Source organism: Triturus cristatus, chromosome 1_2 (genome assembly GCF_964204655.1).
Source record: "Triturus cristatus chromosome 1_2, aTriCri1.1, whole genome shotgun sequence".
Taxonomy (NCBI): Eukaryota; Metazoa; Chordata; class Amphibia; order Caudata; family Salamandridae; genus Triturus; species Triturus cristatus.
The window spans coordinates 829,624,528-829,641,406 of NC_140580.1; the positions used below are offsets into that span (position 1 = coordinate 829,624,528).

Sequence of the window (16,879 nt, forward strand, 5' to 3'; positions counted from 1 at the left end):
TGCCACAGAAACAAGACCAACGCAGCTAGTCAAGTACCCGTCTCATATATGGCAAAGGGGAGCGAAAAATGTAAATGTGATGTATTTGTATAGCGCGCAGCTACCCGGAGGCATCCCGGCGCTTGTACTCATACCGCTGTGGAACCCTTCCTGGTTTTTCCTATGAGATATCCACTCCTGGGCACCCCCAGGTGAAAGCCAGGCATCCTTTGCGCTTTGGGGGCCGTTGTGGAGATTAAGCAAGCTATTGCCCAGAGTTGCAGAGTGGGACCCAAGATTAGAATAGGCACCGAGGCGAGAATTAACAGGTCGGGAATTTTAAGTCCAAGATCATGGAGGTAGGGGGCATTTGTGTCCTACAAGAAGCACATAGACCTCGTTCTACTGTTAGCTTTATCACAGTTTTGCCAGCACACTAAATGTTCCATTAAATAGCCCATGGTGGCAGCGTACACTTTCCTCCATCAACCCCGATACACAAACAGGCACTCACACAACAGGATCATTTCTGTACAGAAGCACGTTGATAACCAAGTGAATATTGGATGTGCCATGCTGCCTTTCGCTCTGCTCCTCTTCCAGCAATGTATACTGCTGAACCATCATCTTCATCACGATCATTATCAGAGGGTGCACCCCATCTTACAGGACACGGTCCAAGTGTGTGACCAGATCTGCCCCTTAAATCACAAATCAAACCAGTCCTCTCCAATATGGTGACCGTGGCTGGAAACCTATGACCCTCATACCCCACCTACACACACACCCCCGTCACCAGGGTCATGGTCAGCCTAAAGCACTATGCATGGGTCGACTTGTGGGTCCCATTGTTATACTGGCAAATGGTAAATTACAAGTCCCAGAATCCAATAGGTCAACGACAAATAAGCCGGGCAGTTATGATGACCACGATATGTTTCAGGTCAGTTCATGCAGGACCTGCTCATTCCTGTTGTGGACTAGTGGAGAGCTGCTATGGAGATGATGTAGGCATGCTATCCAGTGCAAACATCAGCCAGAATTATCCATTAAGCACCGCCCAGTCTTCAGTGCTACTCCACTAGCTACCATGCATTGGCATCCTTTCCAGTGCGACGGTCATAGATGCCAGGTGGCCCCCCCTTACCTGACCAATATTCAGCTGAGCATTTCCAGCCAACCCCCACGTTCTACACAAATGTATATAGGATTGAATAACATACCACTCTGGTCATGGGTGTAACACATGGCCCTGCAGCGCTGGGGACCCCATGCTTAAGGGCACCTTTTTCAGCCTAAGGGCAATGAATATCTATGATGCCGGGTCTGGTGGCTTAGTGGACTAATGCAACCACTGTAGGGGCCTGTGTTTGAGCTCATGGTCACAGGTTCAAATCCCAGCAGGTCCACTCTGCCCTATCCTTCTGAGGTTGATAAAATGAGTACCGTTAAATAACAATAAACATCTGTTATTCAGCGCCAAGATACCCTTGGGTGAGAGTGCGCTTTACAAATGCCCATGTTATGTTAACTGAGATACAGGCATTTCAGCGGCTCGCCACACTGTTAGGTCCCCCGGTATTTTGCATTCCTCGTTGATTCTGGTGCTTGGGGTTCGAATGTTGCCATTAGAGACCTGGTTATTTTAAGTTTCCCAATGTAAAGTGCTGTTGGATAAAAATCGAGGGGTAGCTGAAAGTGTCACTGGTGACCCCGGGCCACTGACAGCTTTTAATGTCTTGAGTCAAGACCTCGAGGGCAAAGTACACCACACATGCAGACGCATACCTAAGCATGCAAACGCGCTAAGAGTAATTGGGAGACGTGCGCTATACTACATAAAAAAGCACAACACACATCATTTGAGAGCACCTGGCCTACCGTATTCCAAAAAACAATGCACGAGGCAAGTTCCATCCGGAAGAGCAGGGCCTCCGGTACTTTCGAACCCCCTGAACCATCGCTGACAGCGCTACGCCCCCGTCAGGAATGCGTGCCCGGCAGCTACCTGCGGTGGTTAGCACACACTGGGCCTGTCCTGCCAGCTGTGCTCCTAGACACACACAAAGCCGATCCCAGCTGGTAACTGCTCTGAATAATACGAGGCGAATGTCCTTGTGTCGGCTCAGTGGTCGGCCTAGGCACGCTCTCTGCTCACCACGCACGCACCAATTCGGCACATCCGGGACATTAATTGGTTTGTGCTTCCCCTGAGAGGTGAAGAAAGCGAAGGCTGGGAGAAGTAATCAAAAGTTTCCTCTTCTGTTTAAAAGAGGTGCATTCCTTGGGGCACAAGTGGCCTTGTCCGCCCCACGACCACTGGTGGATAAGAAACGAGAGGCCATATTCTCACAGCTATTTGCATGTGTAACTCGGATCTACAGAGTGAAACTGCCTAATATACAACCGCACAACCTCTTTTTTAATTCAGAATGTTGGTTTCATATTTGGAAATGGTTTTTGCGAATATTTTTGTGTGAGTGTAACTATGGTTAGGGGTGGGGAGTGGCATCACTGGGTGGAAAATCCCTCGGCAATAGTGAATATCCAGAAAGCTACACGTTTGTGAGTATTCACCAACCTCTTTCTGACCGCATCCTAACCTGATAAAGGTCAGACATGTACTCCTGACAGGACTGGAGGAAATACTCTTCCAAGGTGGAATCGCCTCAAAATTAGAGGGGGAGTCTTCAAAAGGAAGATATTCTCCTTCGTGGAGCTTAAAAAAACACCATTTAGCACAGGTGGGAAGGGTTTTTCCTCATGTGCAGCTGTTATGCACAGTAGGCCATGAGGAAATGACTGCATAGGGTGACGTTGCTGGTGCAGCGCAGCGGCTTTAGAGGGTGCTGAGCTTTGGGCCTGTGCCCCGCGCTGCACTCTTCCTAAAACCAGACATTTTGCTTCATCACCCTAGATGATCCCAGGGAGAAAACATCAGCTAAACCCAGGAATTAGTGAGTAATTTTAGTTCCGCATACAACTCTTTGGCCTAATCTGAAGATATATCTTAATTAAAGGCAAATCAAGTTTTATTCACGTACATTTTATTTTAAATAAATAAGCTAAAAAAACACAATTGGGTTTGGTTTTAGCTTTTTATTATCATGAGACGTATACCCCTTTACATATCAATTTCAACAAGCATTGACAAAGCCAATTGTTCTTGCCTTCATGATCTACTGGCTTTGCCAATGCGGGGCAGTATTGGTAAAAAGAAAATGCATCAAAAAATATGTGATGACATGACGCTACTGGGGGCTGCATTATTCAGTAGGCGTGCCGGCATGAAAACATATTTGTGAACATGCATCATCACACATGCGCATCTACTGTCTGGCATGAGCAGCATTTTCTTTTTTTATTTACTAATCCAAGGTGCCACTTGGAGTGGTAAATTAAATTAAATGAACTTGTGCAAAAGCAATTTTAAAAACGGAGTAGTCAAGCAGTAAAGGTTAGCTACCAGGCTCCACAAAAATGTTTTGGGTGGTTTTTTTTTTTTTTTTTTTTTTTTTTTTTTTTAATGACCACGATGGGTTGGGGCGCAATGAAGGAGTGGATGGAGGGAAGCAAGAGTGAATGGGTGGGTTGAGCAATGAATTGTGGAGAATGTTAAATAAAACAATGGAATGAGAAAAAAAAAAATCAGGGGAAGCAATGTCAAGAGCGGAGGAGAAACACAGAACTCATCGGGTTGTGTGCGGGTAGGGAACAAAAAGCAAACGTGGAAGAGAACAATCCGGTGGGGCAGGGAGCAACACAGAGCACTCGGAGGATGAGGAATTGGAGAGAGGAAGCAGCAAATGGACGAGAGATCCCAATAACACATGCACTCTCATGGAATGCTTTAAAAAAGAAACAAGTAGTTTCTTAAACATAAAGAGGATGGTAGAGAGGCTATGGTGCAGTGGATTGACAAACACAAGAGGAGGAAGGCAAACCCCTGAATAAGAAAGCAAATGAGAGTGACAATAGAACCAATCTGTGGTAAGCAATGAGCAGTCTCCAGGCCCACTGTAAGCTTTTGGAATGCTCTACAGAAGGTTTCCGCCTGGTTGGCCAGACCTAAAGATGTTGCCCTACACTTTGGATCAACATTGGCAGTCTTGTCACGGAACTGACTCCTGAAAAGTATTGAATGTATTTGAAGCTTTTAAAGTCCCATTTTAATACAAGAAGATTGGACCTTTGGAAATGCTCCCATTCTTATGTTTTGAGCTTTGTTTCCCACTTCTGTTTGTTTATTAACTGCTAGGGTTTGTTAGAGGTCATATAGTAGGCACTCAGAGTATATAGGGTCTGAACACTAATATCTAAAAAATAAGACCAAGAAAATACCATGAAATTGAGCTGTCTATACTTAATGCTGAAGTTGCTGTATGCAGGATCTGTGTATTAGGAGAAGCATAACTATACCTTACAGGGGTATGCCTTGATATCTGCAACAGTGGCAGGTTTCCGGGTGTTTGTAAATTTGTTCTTGAAATGGTGGAGATTGGTTTCAGCAAGGCAATTGTACACAGTGTACAACGGTACATAGAAAAATGCTACTGCATCTGTGTAATAGCATTTATTTACTTTTTCTCTCCCCATGAACTATATATTAGCCCATGGCAAAACCCCTTACCCAAATCGCCTGCAAGCGCTGTGGTTACTTCCCTCCCATAACCACACTGGAAAGGGATTTTCCACATACCCTTGACAGGAGTACATTTTTGCCATTTTCAGGCTTGTATTAAGAGTCAGAAAAAAAGTTTGCATATGCCCGGTAAATGTGTAGATTGTGTGAGACTTTCCAGGTAGCACCTACTGTCTTCCTCTGCAATAAAATTACTCATCTATAATATTACACCATCATGGGGTAATATTGCTCATAAGTAACTGGATCTTGAAGTGCAAGATCACCTTTTGTGAATACCCTGAACTCATAAATCATGCCATTTTGAGTGCAAATGTAATCTTACCTGCACTAATGGTTTTGTGAATAGAGTCCAAAGGGCTTGTGAGAGTTCTCAGTTTCAAATTATATTTTTCTTGAAATCAAATAATGTTTGCCAGCCGATGTTCTCAAATCAGAAGTATTTCTTAACAGTGCAATGAGCATGTTGAACAGCAGCAAACATTTTGCCAAATTTAAAGACTAATGCTTTATTATTCCTGACTAAATTTAAAGTGTCTGCAGAGAACCACTCCTAAAATAATGTGAATGCCACATTAATGTATGTTTTTTTCTTCCCCACAATAAATAAGCAGCAGGCAAATTAGAAGCATACCAGGAGTGTGACAACAAAATGCATTCAACACTGGTATCCACGTGCATGTTCGAACATATTGATGGAACTGGCAGAATAAAAGATGACCCCGTTATCAACATTTATATAGTACACTTCTACCAATTTGTATAGTTACATAGAGGTTTCAGAGCCCGATGCGTGTACATGCATGCAATCCAGAAAGGAAATGGAAACATGGGAAGAGTTCAGTGGCCCCATGCACCATCAATATCTATCTATATACCTCAATGTAATACAAGCATACTCTGAGCAGAGACAGAGTAGCAGGTAATAGTAATTGGAGCTCAGTATATGTACAGAAAAGACATACTGCTAAATCTGATTCTGAAACGAATTAAAACAATCAGTCTGCAGCAAGAGTTGAGGGTAATAAAGTGGTGTTTTCAACAGGGACACATAAAAAAAAACACATCTACAAACATCATAATTACCCATTTCAGGTGGTCACCCCAGTTTTATTTGCGACTCGTTCTCCCCACCACCCCAAAAAAACATTTCTAGAGGTGCCATTCTATGCATGCGAATAAATGGTAATTCGCAGGTTTAAGACGTTTGCCTGGGCACGTGCAACTAACTGTTCAATATTTTCAGGCATAACCTATAAAGCTTTTGGGAACACCAAATAAACTGCAAGTCTACACCTGTGCTAGGCTTTAAATGGCTGGGTGGAGATTTACTAATTTTATGGTGGATTGGGTCCATAGGCCACAAATAAAAAAAACAGCTTCTATACAACCCTGTGGGTGCAACACAGAGGTACGTTTTTCCCACGCTCACCTGGATGAGGAGTGCAAAAAGAACAGATGATGGACAGAATGCTGAATCAATCAAACATTCACCAGATCTGGGTTAAATCTTCGGGGTTTTTTTTATGTATGTATGTATGTATAAAATATTTATAGAGCGCCCTGCAACCCTACGGGCATCCTGGCGCTGACGACACAGTGAGGGGAGGGAGGAGAAAAAAAAGGGGTTAGGCTCTGGGAAAGAGCCAGGTCTTGAGCTGCCTACGGAATGCTGTCAGTTCCTGGACCTGTCGGAGCTCCATAGGGAGACTGTTCCAGAGACGGGCTGCCGCAGCACTGAAGGCACGTCCCCCCAAGGTAGATCTCTTTATCTTGGGGGTAATGGCCAATCTGGCTGCTGAAGAGCGCAGACTGCGCGTGGGAGTGTACCAGTTGAAGAGATTTTGTAGCGGTCTAGGACCAAGGCCATGCAGGGCCGTAAAAACTATGCACAGGGATTTAAACAGAATTCTCCGTGTATTCCACGCCATTCCAGTTTAGACCCAGCCATATGCAAATCAGTCTTGACCCTGTTCCCCATGGGAACAGTCCAGTCCGAACTGTCAGGCCAGGTCATCTCTGGACTAGAAACAGGCATCCTAGGACCGGTTTCGGGGTTTCACCCCTCATCAACCAGGATAGCTTGAATCTGGTGTCATAGCAAGTACGGGACCCACGTCTGGGAATACCCTTACGACTTAGGGCGACAAATGCAAAAAGAACAGATGGTGGACGGAATGCTGAATCAATCGAGCATTCACTCTCAGTCACAGATCTGGGTTAAATTCATTGTTTGTTTGCACGCCAAGCCATTCCAGTTTAGATCTAGCCATATGCAAACAGTGTTGACCGCATTACCCATGGGAACAGTCCAGCCTGAACTACCAGGCCAGGTCCTCCCTGGGCCAGAAACAAGCATCCTAGGACTGGTTTCGGTGTTTCACCCCTCATCAGCCAGGATAGCTTGAATCTGGTGGCGTAGTGAGCACGGGACCCACGTCTGGGCATACCCTTCCCACTTAGGGTGACAAATGCAAATGTGTGTCTTTTGCACTTGGATAAAGAGGCGTGTGGTTAAGCTACGAAAGGGAACCCTCTGATCATTATGTTAAACAATAATTCTGCTCAAATTACACCACTTTGGGACAAACAGAACAGGAATAGCAAAAAGGTGTATTTTTCTGTCAGTTTTAGCCCTTTTAAGAGCCTCTATGTTAGCTCAGTTGGTTAATGCACCTACTGCCAAGCTGTAAATTGCAAACATTTGGTACCAGACAAGACTCACCCATCGTTGAGAAAAAATCTTTCATACCAGCACTTGCAGACAGAGTGGGGATTTAACGCCCCATTAAGCACATATTAATGAGATTTATATTATCTAAATACAAGCAGCTCTCTTTAACATAAGTGTCAGGCAGATGTTTCAGAGAGTAAACACCCTTCAATGACACCTGCTGTAATCTGCAGTAACACATGTGAATCCCAGTGGGGCAAACTCAGCTTTCCATCCTTCCTAAGTTGGTAAACTGTGCACCCTTACATTAGACAACAGGAGTGCATATTATTACGAGCACTTAAAAGCGGCAGGATTGTGCTATAAAGCATTAAATACAATCAAAGTACATTAGAGCACTGTTTAAGATAATTAAATAAAACGAATGAATTAACTCTAGCCAGTCCCAACATAAATGTACTAAAGCAGTGATTTAAAAAGATCAACTCTCACATTAGTAATCATTTTGTGATTGCAACAGGTCCCTAAGATCGACCACTAAAATGTAAAGGCATGGACACCGCTATTTAAAGGCAATGGCTAGGGCAAATCCGTTGGGTTAACGAAACATATGCATAATCATTCAGCCTTTCATCCTCCTAAAGCTGAGCATGATTGAGTTTGGAATTGATTGTGCCTATTTAAGGGCAAAAGAAAAGGTCATTCACGTTGTGGTGCGTACCATAAAATGCTGAATAACATTTACTACAATGCGTAACGGGAATGGGTTCTGTAAACACTTGTCAAGGTACCCCAAGGAACCTTCTCCTTTAAACACTAGATCACGTAATACCGGAAGAGGGTGGCTTTGCTGGCGCCATTTTGAGCGTTCCATTTCCTAAGAGAGACAGCCAATACCGATCGGTCTAATCAGCAAAACACTGCGTATGCTGCCGTGCAAATAACCCCCTTTATCTCCCATCCTCGTACTTACTGCTGTAATGTGGGCAGTTCCACCTGCTCAGAAACTTGTTCCGCACTTTTAATCCAGCCCGGAGGACCTTTCCCAATGTATGGCTGCCTCTTTTCGGCTTTGTTCTTGACAACCGTGTCCGACTGTGCATCGAGAACCCAGAGGCGCATTTCTTGCGGCTGCTTTTTTTTTTGTTTGAAATATCAGTGTCCCCCCCCCAGCAGGAATTAGGAAATGAATGCCTGCTTAGCAGAACAATGCCCGCGCAGCCAGTGCGTTTCCTTGCATTGTGAGCAGGCCCCAGTCTTCGTTCTGTGGCCGTTTTAAGCTGAGCGCCGCCGCCGCAGCGGCAGATGTATTTTTAAATGCGTCACACTGAGCAGCATATAGATCGGAGAGCGTGCTGCGGCTGCAGAGAATAATAAACGTGGTCACGGGCTGCAAGCGTGCGTTAAAGAACAACACACAGTGTGCCACAGGACATCATCAGTGCATTAATGCAATCACGCAAATGAACCACATCCGACTAACTGAAAAATGTTAGAGCTCTTCTATGCAAAGCCTGAACCACAGCATTTTATATGAAGAAAAAAGTGTTAAACATTTTTTAGGGTTTTGCAGTTTATTACAACGAATGCCTTAAAATGTATATTATAACAACACACTTGTAAAACAACAATCACAAATTTGCTAACAACATTGTTACGAAATCAACCACCTTCTGGTCTTTCTCGGAATCCTCAAAATAAGAAGGTACTGTACTGCAACAGCGCTGCAAGACCATAGTAAACGTAAAATGTGCATTATATAAATAGGCATAACAAAGCTGCCAACCTGCGGGTTGACTGACAACAAAACAGATTACACTACAGCGACAGACAGCCTGGCCATGCTGGCAGAGGGGGGTAGGTCACGAACACAAATCCACTTGGGATCACATCGAGCCGCAGTAAAGACACGGTTCCCTGTCTTGATGTAGGCAGCATTCACCGAGACACCAGCAGGGTTGGAAATTCAGATTAAGCTAAGTGATTCAAATACACACTTAGATAGAACAAACCCTAGCTTTCGCTAGACATTTTTAAACTCAAACACATATCCCGCTTTGGTGTAGGGTAGGGATACATCAATTTTTGGTCCTGAGGAAATGTCACAGATCCCTTCTGGACCATTTAGGGGTGAAACATGTTGACCTTAATATACATACTGTGAGACTGCTGCAGTTCATAATACCCCACTGACAGCACTCACATCCTCTGTTTTTTGCCCTGCCAAGGGGACCTCCCTCTATTAAAACCACAAAATGTACTCCTTAGGCAGTTTTAAACACACTGCACTATACACACTACCCTACCTCCACATTCCCTCACTTATCATAATGGTAAAAGACAAGATCTACGACAAAGAGCGCTCTTGCAGGGCCCATGGGGCATTGCAGCGCCGGCCTCACGGGGAGCAAACCCCTATGATGAAGCAGGACACCCATCTGTGTGTGTGAGGGCGCCATCTTCCGATAAGGAAGACTATCCTGAAAACAGGCTATTCCAACCGCCCCTCCTTGTTTCACTCTTTTCTTTAGGAACAGCTACCCTCTCGTTGTGTACAAGCTGGCATATGCACTATTAATCAATGCTCCAGCATATAAAGCTTGTTCCAAACTAGATATGATACAGCTGAGACTGGTACCATGCACAGATCACCCCATTATGGCTCCCACCATCCTTACATCACCAGCTTACTCTTGCCTGTCGGTGAATAGAACAACCAATCATTGGTCCTTAAAAAGCCATTGCATGAAATTTGACAGTGGTGTAATTTCCTACATTTTATGCAAGTTGCGTAGTGAAATTGCACAAATTACATATGGCCAATGGAAAATTTTGACGGGATCTTGCGTGCTCCAGAGCAACTTATTTGTGTACCTCTGGAAAGCTGCTGTAATGCCATTAAAAGACATTGACTCATGGAAAGGTCCACTGCTTCTACTCCTGGCATAGCTATTGCTGTCTTTATTATGATTAAAGGCAAGTGGTTAGCAACCCAGTAATTTCTGGTTGAATTTCTGAATATATTTGTTGCAGAATCAGTATCCTTTGCGTATGAAAGAACCACAACCATGAGATGTAGACTTTTGGAGTCATTTTTTGTTCCATATCAAGCTATGCGCAATTTTCTTTAAAGTTCACGGAGCAAAAACTAGGCTTCTGCCTGACAATATTGCATCACAAAAAAATGAGCTGTACATAGTGAAGAGGGCAGAGGGCATGAAATCTATGGCAGCTGCACACAACATCGGTCACCACCAGTGAAGTGCGGTAGTGGCTGGGCTCATTTGTAGGGCATGCTCCATGCATATGAGCATGCACATCTTTTCTTTCGCTGCATCCTGTAATGTGTTGTAGAATTTATTCAGCACTTCATACCCCTATAGAGGACCTGAAGTCACATTTTCTGCTTGGTAGGATCCTCCACTGTGGGGGAGAGCGTTTAGTTAAGTGTTGCATTTGTTGTGATGCTATGTGAGTAGCATTTTGGTGTCACACGTGAGTGACCACAGAGGTGTTCTTGTATTGTCCTGGGGCGCAACTCACGGCAGTGTGATGGAGAAGAAGGTGTGAAAGATAGGCATGCAAATTATATCTTCACTTAGGACTAAAACATATAGGCAGCAACCCAGCTGGGCAGTGTGGTTCTCTATGGGTTGTATGATACAACTATGCATGCCTACACCACGCATTCCTTAACAATCTGGTCGGAACAATGAATGCGTCTTAACAACGCATTCCTTTACCAAGCAAGTGTTTACAACGACTGGCATTAGGGAAAGCACTGGACTTTGGAACAGTATAATTTACTATTCCAACTCCAGTCTGTGCAACAGTAAACAAAACGTTGGACTTTAAAGTCCAATGCCACTTTACGTAAAGACTTGTGTGGTAAAGAAATGCAGGTTTAAGATACATTCGTTGTTCCAACTGCGTTGCAAAGGCAACATGTGGTTCCGCCGTCGTCGTAATTGCGATTTCTTTTCTCTATGCATTGTACACCAACATAAGGCAGGGGCAGTCAGAGAAGGCCAGCAGAATTGTTACTGGTCTTTCATTTATCTTTAATTGTTTATAGAAGCTGTTGGCCATCAGATGTATTATTTTTATGAAAGAAAATGAACACACATAATTTTCCGAACACCGTCTCCATACCCCCTTTCAAAATGTGGTCCTTTTACAAAAAATACAAGTTACACAAACACATGTTCCTTCCTAGATCGGAAGACCTTCCTGCATGCACACATTAATAATCCAAAACGTGCTAGGTACCACATCTTTAGATCAAAGCCACGAGCCACAGGAATGTCAAAATGGAAGAGATTTGTCTTTCTTTAATATAACCCAAGGTGAAGGAGGTTGAGGTGGAGTGAACTGAACGGCTCAATAGAGCAAACCACGGGCGGCAGGGACTTTCCAAGCTATGTATCACTTAACCAGGTAGTCAAGTGGAGATGTGCAAATATACAAAGAGTGTCAAGGAACTCACAGAGAGAGATTTGAGCAGAACTCTTACCTAAAAAGAAACGGACTGCAGCAGAACAAGGTTACTTTCCTTTCTTTATTGTAGACACGTACGCGTGTTGCAGCGAGGAATGAACGCTATAACCTCAAGGACCTTCGCCTCTTCATTCACGTCCAATGTTCCAGTATGTGTGTAGCACCTGAAGGTCTACTGGCCTGCACTGGGGAATGAACGGACATAACCTGCGAAAGGCCAGCGGGACATCACTCTGTTCCTTTTTAGGTCTTGCCTACAGGTGGAGTTTCCTCCTTGATCAGTTTTTCCCTTCCCTGGAGCATGGCCTTTTTACCCTCCTATTTATTGGATGACTTATTTCCTTACACTGCTGCTAGCATTCAGAGGACTTTTTTCTTCAACCACTCAATGAGAGTGCCTTTTCTTGCTTTCTCCTCGTAAGTTGGTTACCCTGCATCATCCCCACACATGCTGCTCCCTCCCCTACTTACTATCTCCCTTGTATGCTGCTTTTCCCACTCAAAACCCAACCCCATGCCTTGTACTCTGAATTGGTTACTCCCCCCAGACCCGCTCTGGTTTTTTTCTTTTTTTTATCTATCGCAGCCCTGCCCTCTCACGGTGTAAAGCTCATCCGTTGCTCCCCACACACACACCAGCTCATCTGTTGCTCCTTTATGCATATTTGTTCTTAGAATTTTTGTAAAAAGTTTGGGATATGCAGCATCTCCCATTTGCTGCTGGGAGTGCCGCTTTCAAAAAAGAGCTTTTGAGCAAGTGAAAAAAAGAGCATCTGCCATCTTGGATCGGTAAATAAAAAAAACTGCCGTTCAGTAAACCTGCGCATCTCATCATACATGCACTCAGACGTGCTTCGCTACATCACAACTTTTCTTGCCGATACTTAACTACATCACCAAAAGCTTTTTCCTGATGCCACACACCATTGCCAATAGTTTTGCCATAACCAATAGGTCCAAAAAGAGAGACCCATCAGCTCTACCATTGCTTGTTTTTTTCTGGTCTCCAAAGCCTTCACTCCCATCAGGCTCTGCTCTAAAGAAGGGATGGTCGAATTCGTTTTGTTGCACTAGGCAAGTCTTAAAAAACGATGGCACAACACCCTTCACACTTCAATTGTGTGACAAATCTTTCACTTTTTTTTTTTAGGGGAATAAGCTTTATTTGATCTCCAGGATCTTAAAAGCAGCATACAATACATAACAAAACAACAATAAATAGTTATACTTAAAATTATACATGGCTGCATGGTTAAAACTTTATATAAAATTCGAATTACTAGACGCGTTAGCCATAATTGAGTAATCAACCTAAAAGGGCAATTCTTGTACAAATACTCTTACTCAATACAGGGTCTCTCTCTTATGTGGGTTATCTAGACTAACCGTACAAGTATAAAATAAGAAAAAAAGAAGAACTACGACCAGCGTCTTACAACCTTTTAAAAGGATAATGAACACTATGCAAGTGCAGATTGAAATTAAAAAGTAATAAGACCCATGTGCAAATAAGCAGAACATGATCTCCAACACCTAGCATACGGTAGAAGTTTAAAAAAAGACATCCTATTCATAGTGCTATTGTAATTAAGATGGACCTCACTGAAGGCAGCCACTGATGGCCTATTATTTGATATGTAAGGTCATTACAGTAATCAAGAAACAGCAATTGAACAATTTACGCTTCGTTGTTCCTATCCCAGGCAAAAAGTATAACATTTATATATTAAAATATGCACTTGGAGAAGAGTCCCTTCTAAAGTGAGGTAGCCATATTATGAGAACTGGAGCAAAGTTGTTCTAAAGTACATAAATGTTTACAGTTCGTCAAGACCATAAAGTTGGATAGCTGCGAAGTTGTAAGAATACCTCTAAGCAAATAAAAAATGAACAGCATGTTGCCACCGCAGGGGTTTCCAGGTGGCACACTGCAGAACAAATCATTGCTGCACATAGAAGGGTGCTAATCAGTAGCAGAGATCAGTCTAGGGTTACCTATTGGGTCTTTTTATCATGGTTCCTTGTAATGAACTTTAATTCTTTTAATTTAATTTAAAATCTTTCACTCATTCCCGAACTCTCAATACCTCTCACTTATGCTTAACCTTCCCTCACCCAGCCCAGTAAGGTCTGAACTGCTATGCCACCCACTGATCAACAGCACCTGGATCCGCTAAGCTTAGAGCCAGGATATAATGATCTGGGTTGCCCTGAAATAGGTGCTGCAGTCTGTGCGCTTCCTTAAAGAAAGTGCAGGGTAGCAGAAGAGTGAAAGTGGGAGCGAGCATCACTCCTTCCAGCAAGGCAACAGCCTCAGAGTCTATGGCACCTGCTTAATGGCTGCGCCGACGAAGGTCTCCAGGGCCAATGAGTAAAAACTGCCCTGATGAGGCCGCATTGCTGCGACTGAGAAGTACTTCACTGACCCCCACAACTGTGCAGCACCAGATAAGTGCGTAGCTCCTTTACTTTCACGCACATAAATGACAAACTTTGCACTAGGCTTACTCTTCACTCAGTTGCCACCTGTCTGACTACCCTTAACCCCTTCGCCGCGGCACGAATTTTGCCGCGGCGCTGGGGAGGTTTGGGGGGTTTGCGGCGCCGCCATGCTCGTGACGGAACCACTCCGTCATGAGCCACGGGCGCGCTGTGCTCATGACGGAGTGGTTCCGTCACGACTCCGCCCACTTGCATTGATCGCCCGCACAGGCGGGGAATCAGTGCTGCGTGGGCGGAGCGGCCGCCAACGGCCGCAGCATGACGGAACCACTCCGTCATGAGCACACGGCGCCCGTGGCTCATGACGGAGTGGTTCTGTCATGAGCAGGGAAGGAGTTAAGGCTTGAATGTTAACTTGTCTCCTTTACAGGACTTCCAGTGGATGGTGATAATGGATACATCTGTTGCACACCTACAAGCAACATGGAACAGGCCTGCGCTGCAAGCAAAGTGTTTTTGGAGGACAAGGTCACAGTGCTTTTTTGGAAGAAGGAAATTATGCACATTATTATCCATTCAGTGATCTTTCCAAGGGCAGAGGACACTTTCCCTTTCTAGCGCAGCGGCTGCAGAACACCATCCATCATTGATGTCTAGCCTGAAAAGCAGTAACTTAATTTCTGCTGGCTTGCTGCTCTCTGTGCAGCTATGCACTTTCCAGCCCAGCTGCCATCCAGAGGGTAAGCACCCTTGAAAAGATAAAAGTGCATTACGAGGACAAGCTCCCTTCACTGTTGCACATCACCATCCTCCGCTGCACTAATGGAACTGACCCGAACTCTGCAGCGATCATTTTCAGTGGAAAGGTGCTATCCAGGGATTTAAGGGGAGGAAGAAACTGGAGGGGGAGGGTCGGTGTCTCTCAAAGGGGCGTGGCCGATGTACTCGGGGGAATTGCTTAAAAACACTTAAGCTAAAAATCTGTGCTTAGCATAGCGTGCCGCGATTGGTATTTTTCTGTTTCTATCATTGCATCTAGATATGTAATACAACAAGTAATATTCCACCTACAACAAGCCAGACCTATTGGCTTTGTCAATGGTTGAAAGTTGCATAAGATAACTAAGCAACAACTATGGCTTCATTGATTATATTATTGACAATTCTTCAGTTCTGACATGAGGAGACTGTGGAAGAACTATAACGAGTCTCTTTGAGGTTACAACAAAGGCAGTAAAGGGTGGTACTGCTGAACAGATTTTTTTTTTCAACCTGAGGGTGAGGGCAAAAATGGAGAGCCTGATAAGGTCCGGTCTCAGCACCTCCTTTTTAGAACTGAGCACCGGCATGACCCGGCCCACTCAAAGCCCTGGTGCTACCTGAGAATTCAACAGTGCGCACAAGTGCTTTTAGAAACAATTTTAAATGTACTGACCCAGTGAAAACTACCACTGGAGAATGCAAAAGATACAGACCAAGGACGATAGATCCACTGTGATTGGACCACCTTAGATCCTGTAGGACTCAAGTGGTTCCATATGGCTCAGATGTCCCTCTGTGAGTTAACAGGTTGAAACTGGCCCAATGGGCTTTCGGTGACAATGTGCTCTGGGAGGGTCATGTGCTTCTAGAGTTTTTAAGGTACACTGTATTGTCTAGTGAGACCTTTGTAATGCACTAAACTCTGGGTTGGACATGACATTTTCCAAAGCCAAGTGCAAGTCGGTTCTTAGAAATGCCAGGGGTTCTGGTTGCCTCACTGATTCCACGGGGTTCCAGATATTGAGACTGCGTCAAGTCTTTCTAGCTGAATTTGAGTGTTCTGAGTGACTGAGTATCATGGTAACTGATTTGGTTCTGAATGGAGAACCAGTTTAGTACTGGTTAATGGAGGCTTGGGTTAATACTTTATCGCATCAGTGTTGACCAGAGCTCATAATTACATAGCACCGTGCTCGGAATCTAATGTATTAGTGAGCAGCTGGGCACATCACAAAATAACAATTAACTTGAAGACAGGGGACTGGTGCTCATTTGGCAGGTGGAACAGGTGAAATATGCACCCCTGTGGGATAACAAGCGTTTACACTTCAGTCCTATTTAGCACCAATGAAGGGGAGTTCTTATTGATTTGTGTTTACTTTCGTACTGTATTCACAAACTACTAGGTTAGTCCAAAGGTCTCTTGTTGGAACTGGCACTTTCTGGTTGGTTGAGGCGATGCTCCAGTCAGGGAGAGCCTACCACTCCCATCAGGGGCGGGGCATTTCACATCCGCTGTACAACCTGCGCTCACCCTTGGGTAGCTTGACACTGAGCAGTCAAGCTTATCACAAGGCAATGTGTAAAGCATTGGCACTGCACTCGCTCAAGATAAACGCACTCAGCATCACAAAAGAGACTTCACACGTGATGTGTGTAGATAACATTTACATTCAACACACACAATAATCAACACAACATGAACAGCATGTATTTCTGGGCATAAATCACACTTGGAATTATTACTAGCAGTACTAGGCCTAGTCGTGTCCAAATGACATCAGCAATATACACACAGGATCCTAATATTCACTCAGCACCCTTATACGGTGCAGCACATTGTCTACCCCAAACCCACCCTCGCAATTCTTATTCTTTAATAC

The 16,879-nt window shown here is 44.3% G+C and overlaps 1 protein-coding gene across 7 annotated transcripts in view; it reads right to left on the minus strand.

Moving 5' to 3' along the window:
- PLEKHG5 (pleckstrin homology and RhoGEF domain containing G5) overlaps positions 1–16,879 on the minus strand; it is a 1,098,541-nt gene that overhangs the window by 391,354 nt on the left and 690,308 nt on the right. Inside the window, exon 1 of one of the 7 annotated variants that reach the window (XM_085608901.1) lies at positions 8,269–8,602. The exons of the other annotated variants lie outside the window; for them this stretch is intronic. The gene's annotated coding sequence lies outside the window, so the exon portion shown is untranslated. Of the gene's footprint in view, positions 1–8,268; positions 8,603–16,879 lie in introns of those variants that run through there. 7 annotated transcript variants of the gene reach the window in all.